Source organism: Tiliqua scincoides, chromosome 3, assembly GCF_035046505.1.
Source record: "Tiliqua scincoides isolate rTilSci1 chromosome 3, rTilSci1.hap2, whole genome shotgun sequence".
NCBI classification, from domain to species: Eukaryota; Metazoa; Chordata; class Lepidosauria; order Squamata; family Scincidae; genus Tiliqua; species Tiliqua scincoides.
In genome coordinates this window covers 232,959,090-232,980,184 of record NC_089823.1, presented here as the reverse complement: position 1 = coordinate 232,980,184, position 21,095 = coordinate 232,959,090, and the positions used below count along the sequence as shown (strand labels likewise).

Here is a 21,095-nt window from a genome sequence, read left to right as displayed (position 1 = left end):
GAGGGGCAGCCAATCTCTGGTAATATTTTAAATCAATACATCTGGGTTTCAATCTAAGTAGTCTAGCCAGCGAATCCACAATTTTAAATTTATTTAGCCATTTACCAACATTATACACATTCTTTTTTAGTTCAAGGGTCACCTGTTTCACTAGAAGATGCCGAGATACAGTTGGATTCTCTATCTTCTCCATGTTCTCCCTTTCTCTTCCCCCACTCTTAGACTTGGGAGTTAAGCTTTTTTGCCTTTTATGCCTCTCAGGTTTAGGAGTGAAGCTTTTATGCCTCCCATGTGTCTGCTGTTGCGGTGGCTGGGGGTCAACAAAATGTTTACAAAACAATTCTCAGAGGGAGTTAACTGACTCCTGGAGGGTGCTAACACGGGAGGCTATACATTTTATTTCTTGAAAGAAAATCAAGGCGGTCCTCCCTGATATCACACACTGCTCCGCCATAAGAGGCAACAAGGGACTGTTAGGTGGAAACATACCCTCCTTACCCTCCTTTGAGTCCGCGTCAGTGATATCTTCCAGGAGGCAGTCAATAAGAATAGTATTTTCCTTTGTTGGAGAGGAGGGTGTAGAAGCTGTGTTGTGTCTCCCAGCTTGCAGAGATCTTTCATAAACAGGTTCGGAGGCATTCTCACAGCACTCCCCATTTTCCTTTCCAACAGCAGAAGGTGATGATTCCAATACAGAGAATTCGTTTGTAGAAGCAGGGATGCAAGTCTCAATTGCTGTCTCAGTCCAGCCTGATAAATCCTCTAAGCAGAGTTGCTTGGCAGCTTTCGTTGGAGAGCCCCGACCCGGGGAAACTCTTTGGCGTTTCTTTTTCCTCCCCATGATTCTTTATCTGTTGAATTCCCCAGCAGTCAGAATCCAATCCAAAGCAATCCACAGCTTGTCGATTATAAAATCAAGTAAAAAATAGCAGAGCCACAAGAGGGATCCTTGTCAATAAAAGAAAATTAGATATGCTGAGAAAGTGGACCAAAAACTGGCACACAGAAGTTGTTTTAGGAGCACTCCAACAGAAGAGCTGTTAGCCAGAAGCCATCTTGAATCTCTCTCAGTATTTTATTTTGTCATGTCCGATGGTAAATTCCACCATAGTAATATATGGTAAGAATTGGGGATATTACAAGAGTAAGGAGGGGCTATGTTGACCCTGATAATATAAATTATATGTAATACAGTTTTAAATGTAATATTATAGTATTATTAATTACAAGAAAGCCATGCGCTGCCTGTTCACAGGGAAAAGGAGGATATTTCAGTTCTTTTCAAGTACATGAGGCTACAAAAGAGGACATGTCCTGGAAAAAGAGAATGCCTGGTCAGCCCAGGCAAGAGAAAAACGGAGGCTAATGTTTTGCTCTTGCTGCTCCGAAGGGGAAGTGGAGGGGCCCCTTGCACGGTGCATCCAGGCGCCTGCAAAACTTAGTACTTTGAGCCCCCTCTAGCTATGCTACTGGTCTGGCCCTGCAGTATTATGGACTGCATAGTCTTCTAATTCACACACAGCAGTTGCTGAAGGTCTGTTGAATTGCTGGTAATACAGTACTGAACAATGGTTTTTTTCTAATATATTTTACCAAAAGAAGCGTTGGCCTCGCAAGTTTTCAATCAGCAGATAACAGACTATTCTACAGTAAACAAGCAAAAGCATACAGCAGGTGGTGAAAACCTTTCTGTCATGTGAGATGGCAGGACTTGCATTGTGGTCCTTGGCATAGGAGTGTCACAAGCAGCACACTCCTGTTTTCATCTGCAAAATATTGGAAACGGTGGCTGTTGAGGCAGAGCGCATAGCCTTAGCCGTCTGTTGTCTCATGCTATGCTTAAATCTCATAGGTCTCCATTTCCCATGTACTTAAAACATCACAGAAAGCACACGCAGTTTAAAAATTATTCTTGCATATTTTTTTTCTGGCACCGTATGAATAGTTGGGTGTTTATACAAAGGGTGTTGAAAACACTGCAGGTGTCACTTGGAATGAATGGCCCAGAAGATAGGTTCACCATTTTCTGGACTTCTACAGCCCAGGCCAGCGCATACTTTTGCACGAACCTTGCCTTAAGGAGAATGGCACCACAAATGGGGGTCAGGAAGTTGGAGACGTAGCTCCCGTGCTGTTCACAGATCTATCTCATCAGTAAGTTGTCCCAGGGAAGTGAAGACATACCCCTGCTTGACAAGCAAGTCCTTGGGTTTATATGTCATTTTACGGTAATGGGAGGAGGCATGGAGATGCAGGAGAAGGTTACCTGAGAATCCTCAGATCAGGGGCCCAGACCTTTGGCATGAACATAGGTGGCTCAGTGTGCAGTTTAATACTCCAGCAAGAATTAAACTGATGCATAGCTACTGGCTCCTATTGAAAAGCGTTGTAAGGATTCGCAGAGAACAAGACAGAAGCAGCATCTAGAAGTTAATGACCAGCACTTACCTACCTACTCACCACTTCACCTTTCTGCAATGGTGTAGCTACAGGAAGGGTGCCATTGGAGTCATTCTGAGCAGTGATGGGAACGTGCAAGTGCTCCTGCAACTGCACAGAATGGCTTTGATGGTGAGTGGGAAGGCAGGTTACACAGCACATTGCAGTGCTTGAAGAATTTACCATGCTGCCCCCCCTTGTAGCTATACCACTGCCCTTCTGACTGAGTAAATTGGGCATGAAGTGGGAAAAGGTCACTCTTACTACAACCACCCAAAGCTAGAGAGTCCAGATAGGAGACCATCCTGAGAAAATCTCAGTTAACGGTGAGCATCCTTAAATTCAAACAGTAGCAGAACAGCTGGTCTGAGAGATGTTGCAACCTGCTCTTGCCAAAGTAAACAGAGATCAAGCAGTTAAAACAATAAAGCTACAGGCTGCAAATGATATCAAAAGCAATAAAGAAGAAAATGCAATGATGAAAAAGGTACTGATAAGGGGAAAAGATAAGAGGGGTAAATGGTTGACAAGGACATGTCTGGCCTGTGCATGACATGGGCTATGTGACCCACATTGAGTGAGAAGTTGTGGGGAGTAGCAAACACTCAGGATGCCTTTGATCTCAAGTCTGCCATTGACTCCCTCCAGCCCACCAGGGGCAGAGCTGCTCCAATCAACTTCCCACTTGCTAAAAATGCGCCGGGAGTGATTGGAAAAACAGCAGTCCCCTACCCCCTCACACTGCTCCTTCCTTGAACGGCCTCTTTAAACAAAACAGGAGGTGCAGGACTTGACTCCTGGCATATCCCGCACTTTCTGTTTGTTAAAAGAGACCACACAAGGAAGGAGCAAGCTGGGGACACAGGGGTCAGATGGATTTCCACCTTCTGCAGTTTTTTTGGGAAAGCAGTGGCAGAATTGATGGAAGGATGTTAAAATGCAAGCAGCAAATAAAATAAAACCTGATGTGACCTCTCTGGGTAGTTTCTTTATCCTACATGTTCATGCTATTCCAGGACCTTGGCCCTTGCCTTCTTCCACAAGATGGGCAGGAGAGATCTCCTTGAAGCATCAGATGCTCTCAATCAAGGACTCAGGCAAATGTGTCAATGGACATGATGACCTCACTTTTTATAACCTGCAGATGATAAATTAGTTGTACCAGTGAGATGGATACGGAGTTATCTGAGCCACTGACATTTCCTGCTCCTGGAAATCAGGTGAGCTCATGGTCTAATCCTTTGTTTAGCTGCTAATTGGGGAAGAAAGAGAAGATCAACCAAATGATAAAAGAACAATGGCTATATCTGGATGACTCAGAAGCCCATGATGTGATAGAAAATTTCAAATTGTTCATGTGAACAATAGGCAAAAAATAGGGTGGAGACTGATTTTTATGCAAGGATGTGAATTTGGATGAAATTTGTATGGACCATTGATAGCACTTCATGAAATTAACCTACACCAGAGGCTACATTACAAGACTGTAATATTATACTTTCTTTCTTGGGATTAAGGACTCAATCCTAATGAGACACAGCACTGGCGCTGAGCTCCAGTATCATAAACATCATATCATAAACTGGGTATCATAAACATGCTGAAAAGCACATTTACAACACTCCCGGGGGAAGGAGCCAGCACCTCTCAGTGCTGGGACAAGCACCAGAAGGAAGCCACCCAGAGGAAGATAAGAGCTCAGGGTGGTGGTGCAGTCTTTTGGAGCAGGGGCAGGTGTTCTGGGGCAGGGGAGGGGAGGGTGGGGGAGGACCTGACCCAGGAAGGGGTTGGGATTGGCATACTCCACCAGATCCTATACTCCTCGTTTGGCTAAAAAGCCCAACATGGAGGTTCCCTCATCTGAGCTGGCAAAATAGCCAATGCAGATGTGAGACACCCCATTGTGGGACCTGAGGCATTCCTCAGGGGAAGGGAACAAAAGTTCCCTTCTCCTGAGGAGACCTCCAGTGGCTTCCTGGCACCCATGGGATAAAGTGGTCGCCATTTTGGCACCACTCCTCCTCTGGGCACCGTAAAGGATAGAATTGGGTGCCCATTTCATTGAATTCAGTAGGTTTTACTTCTGGTTAACTATGCATATGATTGTGCTGTAAGGCTACAATCCTATTCACCTTTGTAGAAGTAAGTGCTATTGAACTGAATTGGGCTACTTCTAAGTAGACATACACACAATTGTGCTGCGCATAAGTTAAGGATATCTGCTGGTAAAGAAAACATTGATTTAGTGAACGGTTTATTAGCCACAGCTATGTTACTGCTTGCAAAGTGCTGGACATCAATGAAATTCCTACAAGAGAGGGATAGCTCAGGGAAACCGAAAGGATGATGATCATGTGGAAATTGAATGCATTAATTAAAGTAAGAAATGACAACGTAGAGTGTATGCATATTTTGCTAATATTTTGGGAGCAAATTCCTGCCATATTGGAACAAAGAGTACGTGCAGGAAAACTTACACGTGCAAGTGCTCTCTTTCAGTTCAGCATCTGACATGTTTTACTGGTTAATGATTAAATGATAGGTCTGAATAAGTGAGAACAACATGACATGACGTGGTATGGTCCTTAATCTGCATTTATTGTACATTTCCATTCAGGATAGAAAGTTTAGTTCATATGATTTGTATTACAATTGTTTTCAGTGGGAAAAAAGAGATAATGAACTCTTAGTAGCAGGTAAGCTTGCATCCTGGAAGACCCCAATATGGACTTGTGCCAGTTACATTATTCAAAAATAGCACAGAGGTATCCTGGAAAGTTTTGTGTAAACAGATCCCTAGCACTCACTGAAGCTGGCTGAGACCTGGATGTAGATGAGCGGTGGGGTAGCTAGAGGGGTGCAAAGCACTAGGTTTTGCAGGGAGCCTCACCGCAGCGTGCAAGGGACCCCTCCCCCTCCCTTTTGGAGCCATTTTAGCATATGCTCTCCCCACCCAGAATGGTTTCAAAGTGGAGGGAGTGGGGCTGCTTGCATGCTGTGATGAGGCTCCCTGCAAAACTTACCACTTCGCACCCTCTAACTATGCCACTCTAGATGAGCAATGCTTAGCAGCTAATTCTAGTGAAAAAACCTTAGCAGTGCAATCCTATGCAGAAGAGTCCTACTGTGTTAAATGAGGCTTTCTCCCACTTAAGCATGTATAGGACCATAGAAATTATGGGATTTCTCTAAAAGAAACAAAATATACTGTATATAGATGGTAATTTTTTTAACACATCAAAGTTATTGAGACTATTGACACACCACCAGCTGTTGGCAACCTTCAGTCTCAAAAGACTATGGTATCTTGCTCTGAATGGTGGTTCTGGAACAGCGTTTAGTGTGGCTGAAAAGGCCGATTGGGGAGTGACAATCCCTTCCACACTGGGAGCAAGTGCAGTCTGTCCCTGGTCTGTCTCCTTGGCTATGGGCCTTCCTTCTTTGCCTCTTTGCCTCAGACTGTTGGCCAAGTGTCTCATCAAACTGGGAAAGGCCATGCTGCACAGCCTGCCTCCAAGCGGGCCGCTCAGAGGCCAGGGTTTCCCATCTGTTGAGGTCCACTCCTAAGGCCTTCAGATCCCTCTTGCAGATGTCCTTGTATCGCAGCTGTGGTCTACCTGTAGGGCGCTTTCCCTGCACGAGTTCTCCATAGAGGATCCATAAAGGATCCTTTGGGATCCGGCCATCATCCATTCTCACAACATGACCAAGCCAAGGCAGGCGTCTCTGTTTCAGCAGTTCATACATGCTAGGGATTCCAGGACTGTGTTGTTTGGAACTTTGTCCTGCCAGGTGATGCTGAGGATGTGTTGGAGGCAGCGCATGTGGAAAGCGTTCAGCTTCCTCTCCTGTTGTGTGCGAAGAGTCCATGACTCGCTGCAGTACAGAAGTGTACTCAGGACGCAAGTTCTGTAGACCTAGACCTTGGTATGTTCCATCAGCTTCTTGTTGGACCAGACTCTCTTTGTGAGTCTGGAAACGTGGTGGCTGCTTTACCGATGCGTTTGTTTAGCTCGGTATCAAGAGAAAGAGTGTTGGAGACAGTTGAGCCAAGGTACACAAAGTCATGGACAACCTCCAGTTCATGTGCAGAGATTGTAATGCAGGGAGGTGAGTCCACATCCTGAACCATGACCTGTGTTTTCTTCAGGCTGATCATCAGTCCAAAGTCTTGTCAGGCCTTGCTAAAACGATTCATGAGCTGCTGGAGATCTTTGGCAGAGTGGGCGGTGACAGCTGCATCGTCAGCAAACAGGAAGTCACACAGACATTTCAGCTGGACTTTGGACTTTCTTGAAGGGCGACCATGTCCATCTGCAGTCTGCTCAGGTCCATGTCGATGGCAGCTGTTTTGCGTGCGTCGTCTATTTCTTGCAGGTTGTCAGAGAAGCCAGGTGTCATTGTCTTTACGTTCCAGGTGCCCAGCTTTAGGGCAGGAGTTTTCTGTTTTCTGTTGCATGGTGCAGAGTTGTCGATCCGCTTGTCAGTTTTCACCCTAAGCCCCATGCACCCCATGAGGTTAACGGACTGTGGTGAGGCAGCACCTTACTAGCTAGGGACTGCCCAGCTTAAGGCAGTCAGTAGCTGCCCAATGAGATGCAATGATCTCTCCTACCGTCACTGTATAATTTAGTAATCATAGTGAATCATATAGAAGGCTGCTTTTCATTATTCTATCACCTCTTCTAAGACACTGTAAATGTTTGTCTCTTGCTTATGGCTTTGATATGCATTGGCTGGAGCATAATTAAGAATTTAAAATACAAAAACAAAGATTCAAGAGATGCGCTTGATCCTAGAACATGACCCAAGAATCTTCCTATTCAAAAGCAATGTACATCTGAACTGAGCCATGACTAGGGTGGAGCCTGAGGGGCACATAATGGAGGGGTGCTCCATTTTGCGGGGGTGCATGCCCGCCCCCAGGTTCCACCCTATTTACAGAGGATGCAACTTCGTACACCTCGTAGTTCTTTCCAAAGGAAGTACACCCAGTTCCTTCTCCTCCCAGAAGTGACTGCCTTGCACCGCTCAGTCACTTCTGTGCTCTCCCCAGAGGAGGAGTGCTGGTGGCTTCATGCATCCTGTTCCTTCTCTTCTGGAGTCTCCTAGCCTCCATGGAGAAGGAATGGAGCATAGAAAGTGGCCACGACAAGCACCCTCTCCTCCACCACAGTTGTCCCCTGCTATTTGTTCTCCAGCCTGGTTTTCAGATGCAGAGTCTGGAGCAGTGACATCATGTGAGGCCAAGACAAGTCTCTGCGCCTCCTTCCTTTTTTCCTACATGTGGTGATGGAGGGGCAGGCGACCAAACTTGCTGGCAATGAGCAGCAGGGGGATGAAGTGCATACAGAAGCTGAGCATCTCAGAGCCCAGTCCTGTGCGTGTCTGCTCAGGTTAGCCCCATTACAGTCAATGGGGCTTACTCCCAGGACAGTGTGGCCTTAGAGCCCAATCCTAGGCATGTCTACTCAGAAGTAAGCCCCATTATAGTCAATGGGGCTTACTCTCAGGAAAGTGTGGACCCGTGATCCAGCAGGCTGGTTCTTCAAGGGCCCTACCCCTACTACAAAATGCAAATGAGTCCAAGTTGCCAGATTTGCAAAGAAATGAAATATCAACAGAAAGAGGTCAACAAGTCAATTTCGGGCAGGCTGTTAAAACTGAATGGAAACACTTCTGTTTCCAGCTGAAGGCATTCACCTGCTCACCTGTTTACTGAAACACCATAATTGCTTGTTGCCAGGAGAAAAGACAAAGACATTCATGTGTCATCTTTGGCCGGTTCAATAAATCCATTTCTCTTCAACTTGCTCACTGGTTGCTGTGGTATGAATCTATTGTAGCCCCCAGAATAACCCATAGTGGAGAGAGACCCCGCAATGCCCACTTCACTACAGAAGCACCAATTGCCTAAGGGGAAACAACAAATAATGTTTTTTACCCAACACTGTTGGAGCTTATCCTTTCCTTATGAGCTTATCTTTCCTTATGAGGAAAGGCTACGGCGTTTGGGCCTCTTCAGCCTAGAAAAGAGACGCTTGAGGGGGGACATGATTGAGACATACAAAATTATGCAAGGGATGGACAGAGTGGATAGGGAGATGCTCTTTACACTCTCACATAATACCAGAACCAGGGGACATCCACTAAAATTGAGTGTTGGGCGGGTTAGGACAGACAAAAGAAAATATTTCTTTACTCAGCGTGTGGTTGGTCTGTGGAACTCCTTGCCACAGGATGTGGTGATGGCGTCTAGCCTAGACACCTTTAAAAGGGGATTGGACAAGTTTCTGGAGGAAAAATCCATTATGGGGTACAAGCCATGATGTGTATGCGCAACCTCCTGATTTTAGAAATGGGTTATGTCAGAATGCCAGATGCAAGGGAGGGCACCAGGATGAGGTCTCTTGTTATCTGGTGTGCTCCCTGGGGCATTTGGTGAGCTGCTGTGAGATACAGGAAGCTGGACTAGATGGGCCTATGGCCTGATCCAGTGGGGCTGTTCTTATGTTCTGATGTTCTTATTCAATTCTGCCCTCCTAAACATAAAGACATTTATCCAAATCCATTTGTCTTTTAAAAATTAATTTCCATGACTGAGTATTTTATTCTCCAGACAAACGAAACAGAAATTTTACCAGTGAAAAGAGGTAAATGGCCTCATCCAACACCACCAACTTGGATTTATAAACAACTCCATTTATTGAACATCTGATGTAGTCTGAAGCACCAGTTCTTGAAATGCCCCCAGAAACGTGGAAAGAGTCATCCTGTATCTGAAAAACCATGTACAGGTTTTAATCCATTGGTCCGTGTATTGCTTTAGAGCAGGTAAGCTTGGGACACATGTTGCATTCGAAGCTGTAGCTGTACAACCCTGCAGGCATTCATACATGTACTCCCGATATGCACACACTGGCCAGGACCCAAAGAACTATGCAACTAGGACTTCTGTTTCTCAAACAGCTACTCCCCACACTGCCAGAAACTTAGTGTAATTTCTAAGCCAGTTTGCCATAAAACAAGATTTTGATGTTTCCTCTTCTAAATTTCACACAAACACACAACCTGGTTAATGCCTCAACATATTGATATACTACACGTATGTGTACTGGAATCGTGGAAGATCTGGCGAGGAGGTAGATGTGGTGTCAGCAGTGGTCCCTTTAAGGGTTAAGGCCTGGACATTAAAGCATGGAGTGTGTTGCACAGCTGCAACCACTAGAGGCAATGAGGGCCCTCAGGCATAAAAGCACCCCATGAAGGGAGAGTTTGGTGTGAGTAGCAGAAGGAGGAAAGCTTTAGGAAGGAGACTGGATTAACGGTGAATGGACTTTGGAGACTGCTGGAGACACTGAGATTGGTGTTGGGCTGCCATGCCCAAGGCCTGCTGAGGATCAAAGGCAGGAGAGGGAGAAAGGAAGACCTCTGCAGGTTAAACAGGCAAGCTACCCTGGTGGTGGGGTCCAGCAGTGCTGCAAGGCTGAACTAGGGTCATTTTTAGGGAACGAAGGACAGCTAATTAGCTGAAAGTGGGCATAATTCTCTAGGCAGAGCTCGGCCTTGAAATCTGGCAGAACAGTATGCAAGCAGGCTCATTTCTTCTGCTGCGTAAGTCCTGCAGACACCCTACAAAAGGAAGCACTAAAGTGAAGTGCAAGAGAAACCTCAGCTCCTCTCTTTTGGGCAGGAGAAAGCACCACATCAAGAGCAATTTTTTTTCTCCTTTGCCCCCACCCCACCTTGGGAAGTTGCAATTATTGTAGTGGGTCTGGCAAGATTCCAACAACAGAACCCACCCCACTGCTTCTATGGTAGAATCCCCCAGACTTTCTCAGACAGACAGACAGACCCTTTTAGCTTGTGAGTACTGCTTCATTTTGTAGAAACTCCATTCTGGGGGAACAGGGTCAAATAATTAATGGCCAAGAGTCACGAAGAGAAGCTAAGACTGCAGCGATTACCTCTAAGTAATTCAAATTATATATGATAGAGAAGCTCACCTGCATGTCATATGACCCATCATGCCGACAGGTTATAGTCATGTTTATTTCTGTTAATAAAAAGACAGGATACTTAGAAGACTTGAAGTAACCTATGCTACAAGCCTCATAATTATATGACAGTCCAACTGTGCCTCATTTAAATCTTCACCTCTATTACCCCCATTCTTCTCTGTTTTGCACAGCTTATGTTGTCAGCCCCCTCGTTTCTAAGCAAGCATGTATAGGATTGCACTGTAAGTCGTGTTCAGCAGGCTTACACCCAGGTAACTGTGTAAAGGATTGCAGCCTGATTTTCTTCCACAACCATCTCTCTGTCAAGAAGAATTTTCTGCTCTCTGTTCACCAGTTTTGTGGTTGGTCCATATGGAGATTGGAAACAGATAATACAGTGGGCTCTCAGTATTCATGGGGGATCTATTTTTAGATATTATCAGAGGTGGTGTGAAAGAGGGATCTCTATTCATCCCATTCCTGATAATAAACACAATATTTTATTAATAATCTAATCCTGGGCATAAACAGGTTTGGTAGATTTTGCGCTGCTTCAAAACCTTGCTTGACCAGAGATGACAGTGAAACAAAAGGAATACTTTATTATGCCAGGAGAAATGTTGCCTTTCTCAAATCATACAGTGGGCCCTACTTATTCATGGGTGCCGAACCTGCAGTAGGAGGGCCTCAGAGTACTTTCCAGACGTGAACAGAAGTTCATTCCAGTTGCATCTGGGAGGTCAACCTCCCTGTGCCTCAGAAGGTCCCCCAGATGCTGGCCTTCCAGGAGCATTTAGGAGGCTTCTGAGGAGGCTGGGAGGCCACATGGACCTCTGGAGGGCTGAGCGTAGATAGGTATAATTATAGTGCCACATGGACCCCCCCCCCCCCGCCCCAGATTTCATTATCCATGGAATTTGGTATCTGTGGGGGTTCCTGGAACAAGGAAATTCACAACTAGCTCCACTACCCAGACTTTCTTACAGATACAATTCCTCGGCAAATAGTGTACCATCCTTTCTCCAATAGTCACTTAAATACTTTGAACTTCTCCTCTCCTCTATCTTGTCCAACTAATGCAGGGGTCAGCAACCCATGGGCCCGATATGGCCTGCTACCTGAAGCCATCTGGCCTGCCAACCAAAGCCTGGCCCTCTGTGAACTGAGGCAGGCAGCTCTATTATTTCCCATCCAGCAAGCCACAACTGTAGGAGACTTTGTCTTGCAAGCCAAGCACTGTGTAGGTGACTTCCTGGTGCTTGGTAATTAAGACATTCGACAGCAATGTCATTGTCAAATGCCTGGCCCCTTTAAAGGGAAAGACTGCCGATCCTGATTTAATGCAAGTCCTCAGCAGCTCACTGAAAGTACAGTTGAGTGTTTGAATATGGATGTAATAGCACCTGCAGGACTGGGGGGCGGTGTGCTCTCTGGCTGCCTGAGACTCCTTTGCCTGCCCTCTAATGGTACCTGTAGGAGGGGTGCCCCTTTGTGCAACTTCCTTTCTCGCACATATTTCTCTCCCACGCTCCTGGCCATCGAAGGGCAGCACGCAAGCCTGTTGCGTTCCATCCCCAATGGTAGGCTGCCATGGCTGATCAGTGTCCGCTCACACCCACACAAAGAGAAGTGCTAAAGATTTCCCTGTTCCCTAAGTTACAGAAGCCTCTGATAGCTCAGAAGATGGATACATTTGAGAAGTTTTTGAACCTTAACTGCCTCTGCTCCTGTGAGTGTTTACTGAAAGCAGCAAACATGCTGAGTGGTGAAATTTACTATGGGAAAAAGTTTCTTCTGCAGATTGCCCTGCTTGCTACAATCCCCTAACCCCCTATTCCAGGGGTGTCAAACTCATTTCATACAGTGGGCCGAACAGCATTCATGATGCCCGCTGAGGGCCAGAAGTGATGTAAGTAGGTAAGAAGTGATGTCATTAAACAGGTCATAACCTTAAATAACCCATTTTTCCTCACTTAGGAACTCATTAGCTGCAAATGACAGAAGAGAAAAGACACAAATCTTGAGCATATTTCAAGATATGGGAAAGCCCAGTTATCCTGCAGGTTGCTCTTTCAGCAGTCACACCTCAACACTGCTCAGCAGCTGAGAGCCTGAGGGCCAGATAAAAAGTTTCTGCGGGCCACATATTTGACATCCCTGCCCTATTCCAACACTACATAAGCATGTAGCTCAAGATCCCTAAAGTTGAGCAACATCAACTAAGTAGGCCTTTGCAGAAACAACAAGGGGCAGCTTTGATGAAAGCAAATATAGGATGCCTATAATCATGCTGTAGAGATTGGACAAACAGTGCAATCCTATGCATGCCTACTCAGAACTTTGGGCACAATCCTAACCAGGTCTACTCAGAAGTAAGTCCTATTTTGTTCAATGGGGCTTACTCCCAGAAAAGTGTGAATAGGACTGTAGCCTAAGTGATCTTTACAATTTGTTATAATATATATTAAAAATAATTCAATTTTGAGTAAATTTACAGCTGGGGGCCATCACTCACTGATACAGCACATTTTGGTATATAGAATATTCCAGGTTCAACTCCCTGGCAGCATCTCCAAGACAGATTCCTGCCTGAAACCCTGGAGAGTCACTGCCAGCAACAGTGGACCAGACTCAGCCTAAGGGAGGTTTCTACATTCCTCTTGGTTTCTTCAAATATACACAAGGGGAAAAAAAACTATTATTCAAATTCTCTTCGAGTCACTTACTATTTTCACCATCTAGGAGAGTCAGGTTTCTGCTGTAGAGTATATTTAGTCTTCTGTCACTGCTGGATGCGAATGGAGAGAACTTATCTAGAACATCAAAAAACGTACAAGAAGAGATGTTGTTAATGCTGTATATTGCTTCCATTTATTAGATGAAGTTAACAACATTCATCCCCAATGCATGTGCCCTGATCACACTTCAATATGTAAGCGGGGCTCTTGCAAGCAGCACTTTCTCAATCCACCTGTATACTGTGGTGTGCATGCTCCACTGAAACAACTTGTAGGCAGATAACTCTGCGTGCATCCAGAGTCTCAGTGACTGCAACAATCACTGGATCAGAAACACACATCGTTCATGACCGTGAACCAAAAAAAACAACCAGGTTACACATTGGATACTTTCGCAGTCTTAACAAGTAACGTATTCTCACAGGAAAAAGGCAGCAGAACCTTACCTCTTGATCGGACTCTAAAAGCCTCTGTCGCAATTTTCTCTCTCAGCAGGAGTCCAAGGGCTGCCTGACATAAGGCCACTTTCGATACCGCCTTTTTGGGTGGAAATAACTCATCATACTACTGAGGGATAAAATTGGTGTGAACATTTCCAGCCTCAAACTCTCGGTGGCCCGAAAGGCTCAGTAAGAAATCCACATTGGTGCTCAGTCCTACGATCTGTGGAGAGAGAAGAACAAACACATCTGATGAAATGTAAGAAAGAGAGAAATCAGCCACAGAGCTTCATGCTAAATGTTCAGATAGGCAGATATGCCTTTCAACAAGGCGGTGGTTCTGACAACGCTGCACTGGAATGAGGAAGTTAAGTGTATTTTAAATTTATTTTGGAAATATGGCAAGGGTAGGAGTTTCCAAGAGTGTTCAGCTCTGACTGAACAACATGTGTTGAACTAGACAGTAGAATAGCTGGGGGGGCAGTACAGTAAGTATGGCAGGCATCACAATGCGTCATGTAAGTGGCTCCTCCCCCTTCCTGTTGGAGCCATTTGGGGCAGTGAAGGCAATGCACAGGTGCTCGGGTGAGCACCTGCGCATTGCTGTTGCTGTCCCAAATGGCTCCAACGGCAAAGGGGAGGGGCTGTTTACATGGCGCATTGCAGTGTCTGCTGTACTTAAATGAACACGTGGGCCCTCTCTGGGTTACAAGAAGCTCTGCCAGCACTGGGGAGGGGAGGCCTAAGTTAGCAAATCTTGGAGATTACATTAGACGCTGGACCCAAATGAAATCATATCAAATCTTACTTGAAATATCCAAAAGGATAACTTTGGAATTTTAGGGTTGCTATTCTGCGCTAATCCTGCAAGTTCAGTACTAGGACAGAAGATGGTTCTGGAACAATGTCTAGTGTGGCTGAAAAGGCTGATTCGGGAGTGACAATCCCTTCCACACTGGGAGCAAGTGCAGTCTGTCCCTGGTCTGTCTCCCTGGCTGTGGGCCTTCCTTCTTTGCCTCTTTGCCCCAGTCTGTTGGCCAAGTGTCTCTTCAAACTGGGAAAGGCCATGCTGCACAGCCTGCCTCCAAGCGGGCTGCTCAGAAGCCAGGGTTTCCCACTTGTTGAGGTCCACCTGTTGAGGTCCATGTTGAGGATTTCAATAGCTCTCAGCATATAAGGACAGCAACTGACATAACTAACTCAGAGCCCAATCCTGTGGTCTGCACTGCACCTCCATGGCATGGACCATAGTCGCAAACGTGCCATAAGGCACATTTGTGGGGCTTACCGCCAGGCTCCCACCAGAGGTGGCTCAGCTCCGGCCAGTGCTGAGCCACTGCCCGGTGGGCGCCTGCGTTCTGCAGCTTGGCGGTGCCTGCGACCACCGGGCTGTGGAACGGCAAATGAGGCAAGGACGGGGGCGTTCCAGGGAGGGGGGAGGCCAGTGTGAAGTGGGGAGGTGGCGTGCCAGAGGCGTGCCTGGGGGTGGGTGGGAGGAGGATCTGCGGAGCTCTGCGCCGCGGGATCCTAAGCGCTCGTGCAGGCTGTGTGCCTTACACGAGTGCCTTTACTTTAGCGGTGCCCTTTGGGCACCACTAAAGAGAGTAGCCCCACTGCGGGGCTGCCTCCCTTACCCAGGGGAAGAAGACGAATGTCCCCTACTCACGAGGTGCCTTCCGCGGTAGCGCGGAAGGCGCTGGATTCGGTGGCAGCCCTCATGGTGCCACAGAGCAGGGGTGCCCCGGGCAGCTCAGGAATGGGTTGCCTCTTAGGATTGGGCTGCCAGACACTGAAAAACATTTGCAATAGCATTTACTTACTGTGTACTCTCCATTAGACAGACTCAAATCCTGCTAGACTTCTTACATTATACTGTTGAAGGCAGTATCTTAGTCTCCTCAACGCAGCTTCACGATCCTCTGCCCAGACAACCAGCTTAGCAATCATTGGGTCATAGTAAATAGAAACCTCATCTCCTGCATTAGGAATTTATGAAAAATAATTAGAACTTGTTGCCAGCATTAGCAACACACACACACACATTCACACACACACACACACCATCCATCCTTGTCCTTTTGTTCAGGTGTGAACAACCTGGTCTAGGGAAGCAGCAAACTAACCAGCTCATCAAAAACCAATGCAAAGCCCTTCCCATTTTGACACTATCAGACAGACCAAAGAAATTTATTTTCCTTGGTTCTTGGGGACCATAAGCAGAGCTTACGGCCCAATCCTATTGGGCTCCACCACCAGTAGAACGCATGTTCCACTGGCAGTGTCTGCTGCAAAACGGCCAAAAAGTTAACTCCAGCAGCACGCTGAGTAGCGCTGGTAAGAAGGGCAGAGCATTCCCATGTGTGCTGCCAAAACGCTGGCCACCCACTGAAACAAGTAAGTCAGCAGGAGTGCTGGAAAGGGGTGGAGGACACCATGGAAGGAGTGGGTCTGGTGACGACAGCACATGCCGGATCCTTTCTCTCCTTGAACTTTTGCCAGAGAAATAGCTGGTGTAGGTCTGAGGAGACCAACTGCAGAGCAGGCAGCTTATGGAGTCATAAAGGGATTTAAATCCCCTTTAAAAGCCTTTCAATTGCACACCCCACACACACACTGGATACAATGCACCTGTCTTTGGCACAGCTGCACCTGCAAGGGGGAGAAAGGACAGGATTGGGCTGTTAGTCCACCACATTTGCCACTGCAACCATCTCAGCAGAGTAACCTGTCGGGGTTCCCCTCCTCCCACAAGTCCCCAGCTTACCCAGCGAGAAGGCTTCTGGGCCAGAGGATCAGGGAGGAAGCCGGTAGAACATGGGGCCACCTCCCCATAGGCTGCCTGGGCATTCCTGTAGGCGGCAAACTGCAGCAGAGGGACACGGCGCACTGAACCCCCCGCTTCTCCCTCTGCCTTGGAGGAGGGAGGAGGAGACAGGACGCAGGCCATACAGCTGCTGGGCAATCGCCCCTCCCCTGCCTCGGGGGAAAAGGGGAGCACTCCCTCGCCCAGCCAGCCAGGACCTGCCTTACCAGTCAGGGCACCTGGCTATGACGTCGGGGGACCACAACTGGACCTCCCGATGTCATCTGCAGAGCTACAGGGCCAGCCCAAACCCAAAGGCAGGGACCAGAGCAGAGGCAGCAGCCTTCCCAGCCCTCTCAGGAACAACCCTGGCAGCTCCAGGTGAGAGAAGGTGGGAGGGGAACAGAGAGAGGAAGAGGAGGAGTTGTGGTAATCCCAGGGGAGGGCAGTCCCAGAGACAGGCCCTTTTTGTACCATCCCTGTGAGGGAAGGGGGAGGGGTCTGCCCTACATAAACCTGGAGGCCAGGGATGACCAGGCAGTTGGGAGTCAGAAGAGCAGCCAGGAGGATCTGCTGCTAGCAGCCCCTGCTCCTGACTGGCAAATGTTGCCAACCCAAAGAGGGGGACCGGGTGACACAACCCCCCTTCTTCTGGTGAACTGTTCTGAAGCCTCCACAAGGGGTTCCCCCTCAGAAAGGGAGGGCGGGCCCTCCCCTCCCCCCACAGGGAGGCCTCACATAACCATAAAAAGATATTTGGTGCCATGCTGTGACAATACAGCTGTACAGATTAATATGTAGGGGAAAGCCAGTAAGAATGCAGAATTGCCTTGTTGGATAAAACCAAAATGTCCATGTAGCCTAGTGCTCTGTCTCCAAAAATGGATCACTAGATGCCCCTGGAAAGCTCACCAACAGAATATGATTGAGATTGTCTCCAGCATCTAGTCACCAGTTTATAAGGAATCCTACAGTAGATTTGTAGGATTATTAAAGCGTTATTATTGTAACGCGCTTTATGTGGGGCTGCCCCTGAAGATGGTTCCGAAACTGCAATTAGTGCAGAATGTGGCGGCCCGTGTGGTCACTGGAGGTAGGCGGTTTGACTCTGTCAGCCCGCTTCTCCGGGGGCTGCATTGGCTGCCCATTCATTTCTGGGCCCAATTCAAGGTGCTGGTTTTGACCTTTAAAGCCCTATACTGCTCTGGGCCAGGGTATCTCAGAGATCGCCTACTTCCGTACAATCCAGCTTGTCCTCTTAGGTCATCAGAGAAGGCCTTTTTACAAGTGCCGCCGCCTAAGGAGGTATGTGGGGCAGCGGCAAGAAATAGGGCCTTCTCAGTAGTGGCACCAACGTTATGGAACTCCCTTCCCCTTGACTTGAGAATGGCTCCCTCTCTTGAGACTTTTCGGCGAGGCCTGAAGACCTTTTTGTTTAATAATAATAATAATAATAAAACTTTATTTTTATCCCGCCCTTCTCCCAAAAAGGGACCCACAAGCCTTCTGAGTTCATGGCCTTTTAAACATCTTTTTTATATCTTTTAGTATTTTTACAGGCCTGATTCCTCTATGATTTGCTGTGTTTTGCTCTTTTTATCTGACTTTTTATCTGACTACTGTTTTTATGGTATCTGTTAATGTGTTTTAATATGTTTTTATTCGCTGTTAAATTATGTTTTGAATCTGTTTTTAACATGTTGTAAGCCGCTCTGGGTCCCTTTCGGGGAGAAGGGCGGGATATAAATAAAGTTTATTATTATTATTATTATTATTATTTGGGGGTTGCCATGCAACGGAGTTCAGGTCTCTTCTAGTATCACAATTCTATTCCAAAAGCATTCCTTATGCCAAATCCCAGATACAATGGATGAGACAGAAGGAATTCAATACATATACAGATAAATTTCTAAAGAGAACTTCAAATGGAGATTTATCAATAGACATGTCTAGGGTTTTTCCAGAATCAAATGCTTCCTAAAACTACTTTAAAAAGAATCTTCTGTGTAGTATATGAAATCCTAAAACAGTATTCCTCATACATATTTGTAATGCCGAGTTTTGGTTTTACCTTGTCTTACCCCAGTTTCAATCCGAGTGCAGCTGTCGGCAGGCTGTGTGGACAAATGCAACAAGGGACCAGCTCCTGGCATGAAGTTGTTGTTGGGATCCTCAGCATAGATCCTAGCTTCAAATGCATGCCCCTTGAGCAAAATCTCTTCCTGCGTTAAAGGGATCCTCTCTCCTGCAGCAACCTGTAAAGAAAAGCAGTTCTGCTTACTTTCTGGGATCCAGAGTGCCATCTTTATATCGAGGTATCACTGGTTAAAAAAATATATATAAATAGAGAAAAATCCTGAATATACTGGCTAGTCTTTACATAATGGCTTGAGGTTCTCTGTTCCTAGAAGAGCACATTTCAGCTCACCAAATAAACTTACAATGTTGAAAACCATTCCCACAGTGAATCATATTGATCACATCTTCTGTTTAAGAGACCAGGGCTTTTCAATCTATCTATTTTTCCAAGTGTCTGTTTTCTAAGTGTCACCTTTTGTGGGTATCACTTTTGTGGTGTACCACCTATGCCATCAAGGAAAACAGTTCTGCCCAGGAATGGGCAAAGTACCTGATCCTTCAGAAGAAGCATGATTTGGGGAAGGAAGATGCAGAGCAAAGTCCCAACCTTAATGCAACTGTGCGGTCACATCATACTTGCTGGTTTACTTTGCCAATCAGTCATCTCCACTTCAATTGAGGACCAGGCAGGTGAGCGCCACATGGTCACCAGAGCAGTAGGGCCAATTACCACTTGCAACATTGTGGGGTATCACTAGTGGTACATAAGAACATAAGAAGAGCCCCACTGGTTCAGGCTACAGGCCCCACTAGTCCAGCTTCCTGTGACTCACAGTGGCCCATCAAATCCCTCAGGAAGCACACAAGACAACAAGAGACCTGCATCCTAGTGCTTTCCCCTGCATCTGGCACCACTGGTTGAAAAGCACTGCTCTAAACCTTCCAATCTCAAGCCCAGCTTTTTGCTCTTCTGGTTTTAAACCGAACCTCTCTCTAGAGTTACCCAGATGCAACCAGTACTGAGCTTCACTGACAGGCTGCGGGCAGCAGTGCAGGTGCATAAGCTCTGTATACCATGCAGGCAGCTCACCACAGCCTCTCAATTACAGTCCACTTCCTAATCAGGTCAGACAAAAAGACTGAAGATTCAATATTTCAGGTACTGGATTTTCTGCACAGGTAGCAAAGGGTTTTGCCACCCAAGATTCAAACTGATGGCCTCTGCCCCTTATAAGTCCTTACCCGAAGCTGCCACTCACCAAGGTCAGTCCCTGTGACCATCTCTGTAACTGGGTGCTCCACTTGCAGCCTGGTGTTCATCTCCATGAAATAGAAATTATGTTCACTATCCATGATAAATTCCACTGTTCCTAAAACATTTAGAGGACATTACATTCCACAGATGTGGGGATGCTTTGTCTAAACAAGTCCCAGAAAAACTCAGGATTCCAGCATAACCTACAGCATCCCTATCACAGGATTCAAATTGAATTTTTTCAATAAACCACCTCAGAATATCACGAAACTGCTTGATGATCCTTCAGAATGGCCAGACCCTACCCTGGTTCTAATATTTCTCTTTCAAACTATATAACCTTAAAAAGTTATTCAGATGTGTTAATGTTTTTGAAGCTGTTTCCAATCGCTACTGTATGGCACTTGGGACCTTTTTTTTGTGCTCTTCAGCTTGCCTATTAACAGAGAAGCTGGGTACACGAAAGTCTTCAGTTAGTGGCGGAGCCACTCTGGTTAGGAAAAGGGGGCATTCAAGGAAACTGAGAACAAGAAGAGAGACCAACATGCAGAAGTTGGAAGTGACTGATTTTAAAAGTTGCGTTTGCTGATGAAACAATTTTTTTCCACTCAAGGTGGAACTAAAATCAGTTAATTTCCTCACACTGCCTATCATTTTTGGGCAACACTCATGCTGAAGCGCTAAACATGACAAAATGTTAGAAAGCCACAATCAGATCTTTTGTAAATCCTTGCTAGGGTGGGGCTGAAAAGGACTGGGACTGCAATGTTATGAGAGGTGGTGCATGTAGCTTTTCTCTTGGACTGTTTTCCTGGTGTCAATGCCCCTCAAGTTGCTGCTTGCCTCAAAAGGGCAAACAATAGCTTGCAGGGGGGTTTAATTCATATCAGGCAAATGTTATGTGGGAAACCCTCCTCCAGCTGCATGGTCCTGATCTCCCCTGGCTCCAATCCTCTCTTTCACAGAAATCTGAACACAGCATCAGAAGTAACCAAAGTTTGTAATACCTGCTCCAACATAGTTCACGGCTTTAGCTGCCCTCACAGCTGCTTCTCCAAGTTTCCTTCTCACTTCAGGTTTAATCCCTGGCTACGAAGGTTTGAAATAATGTTACATTTATTTAAAATATTTATATCCCATCTTTCCTCCCCTAAAAGTGGGATGCTCAAGGCAACTAACAGCCCAATCCTAGGCATGTTTACTCAGAAGTAAGTTCCATTAGAGTCAATAGGGCTTACTCCCAGGAAAATGTGGATAGGATTGGGCTGTCAGCCTCCAAGCCCCAACCCAGTCAACTGGCCCAGAAGGAGATCACAGTCGCTGATATTGAAAGCCACCAAG

General features: G+C 46.4%; 1 pseudogene; it reads right to left on the bottom strand.

Annotated features, from left to right (window-relative positions):
• The window catches only part of LOC136645322 (methylcrotonoyl-CoA carboxylase subunit alpha, mitochondrial-like), a 70,323-nt pseudogene that overhangs the window by 40,816 nt on the left and 8,412 nt on the right, over positions 1-21,095 (bottom strand).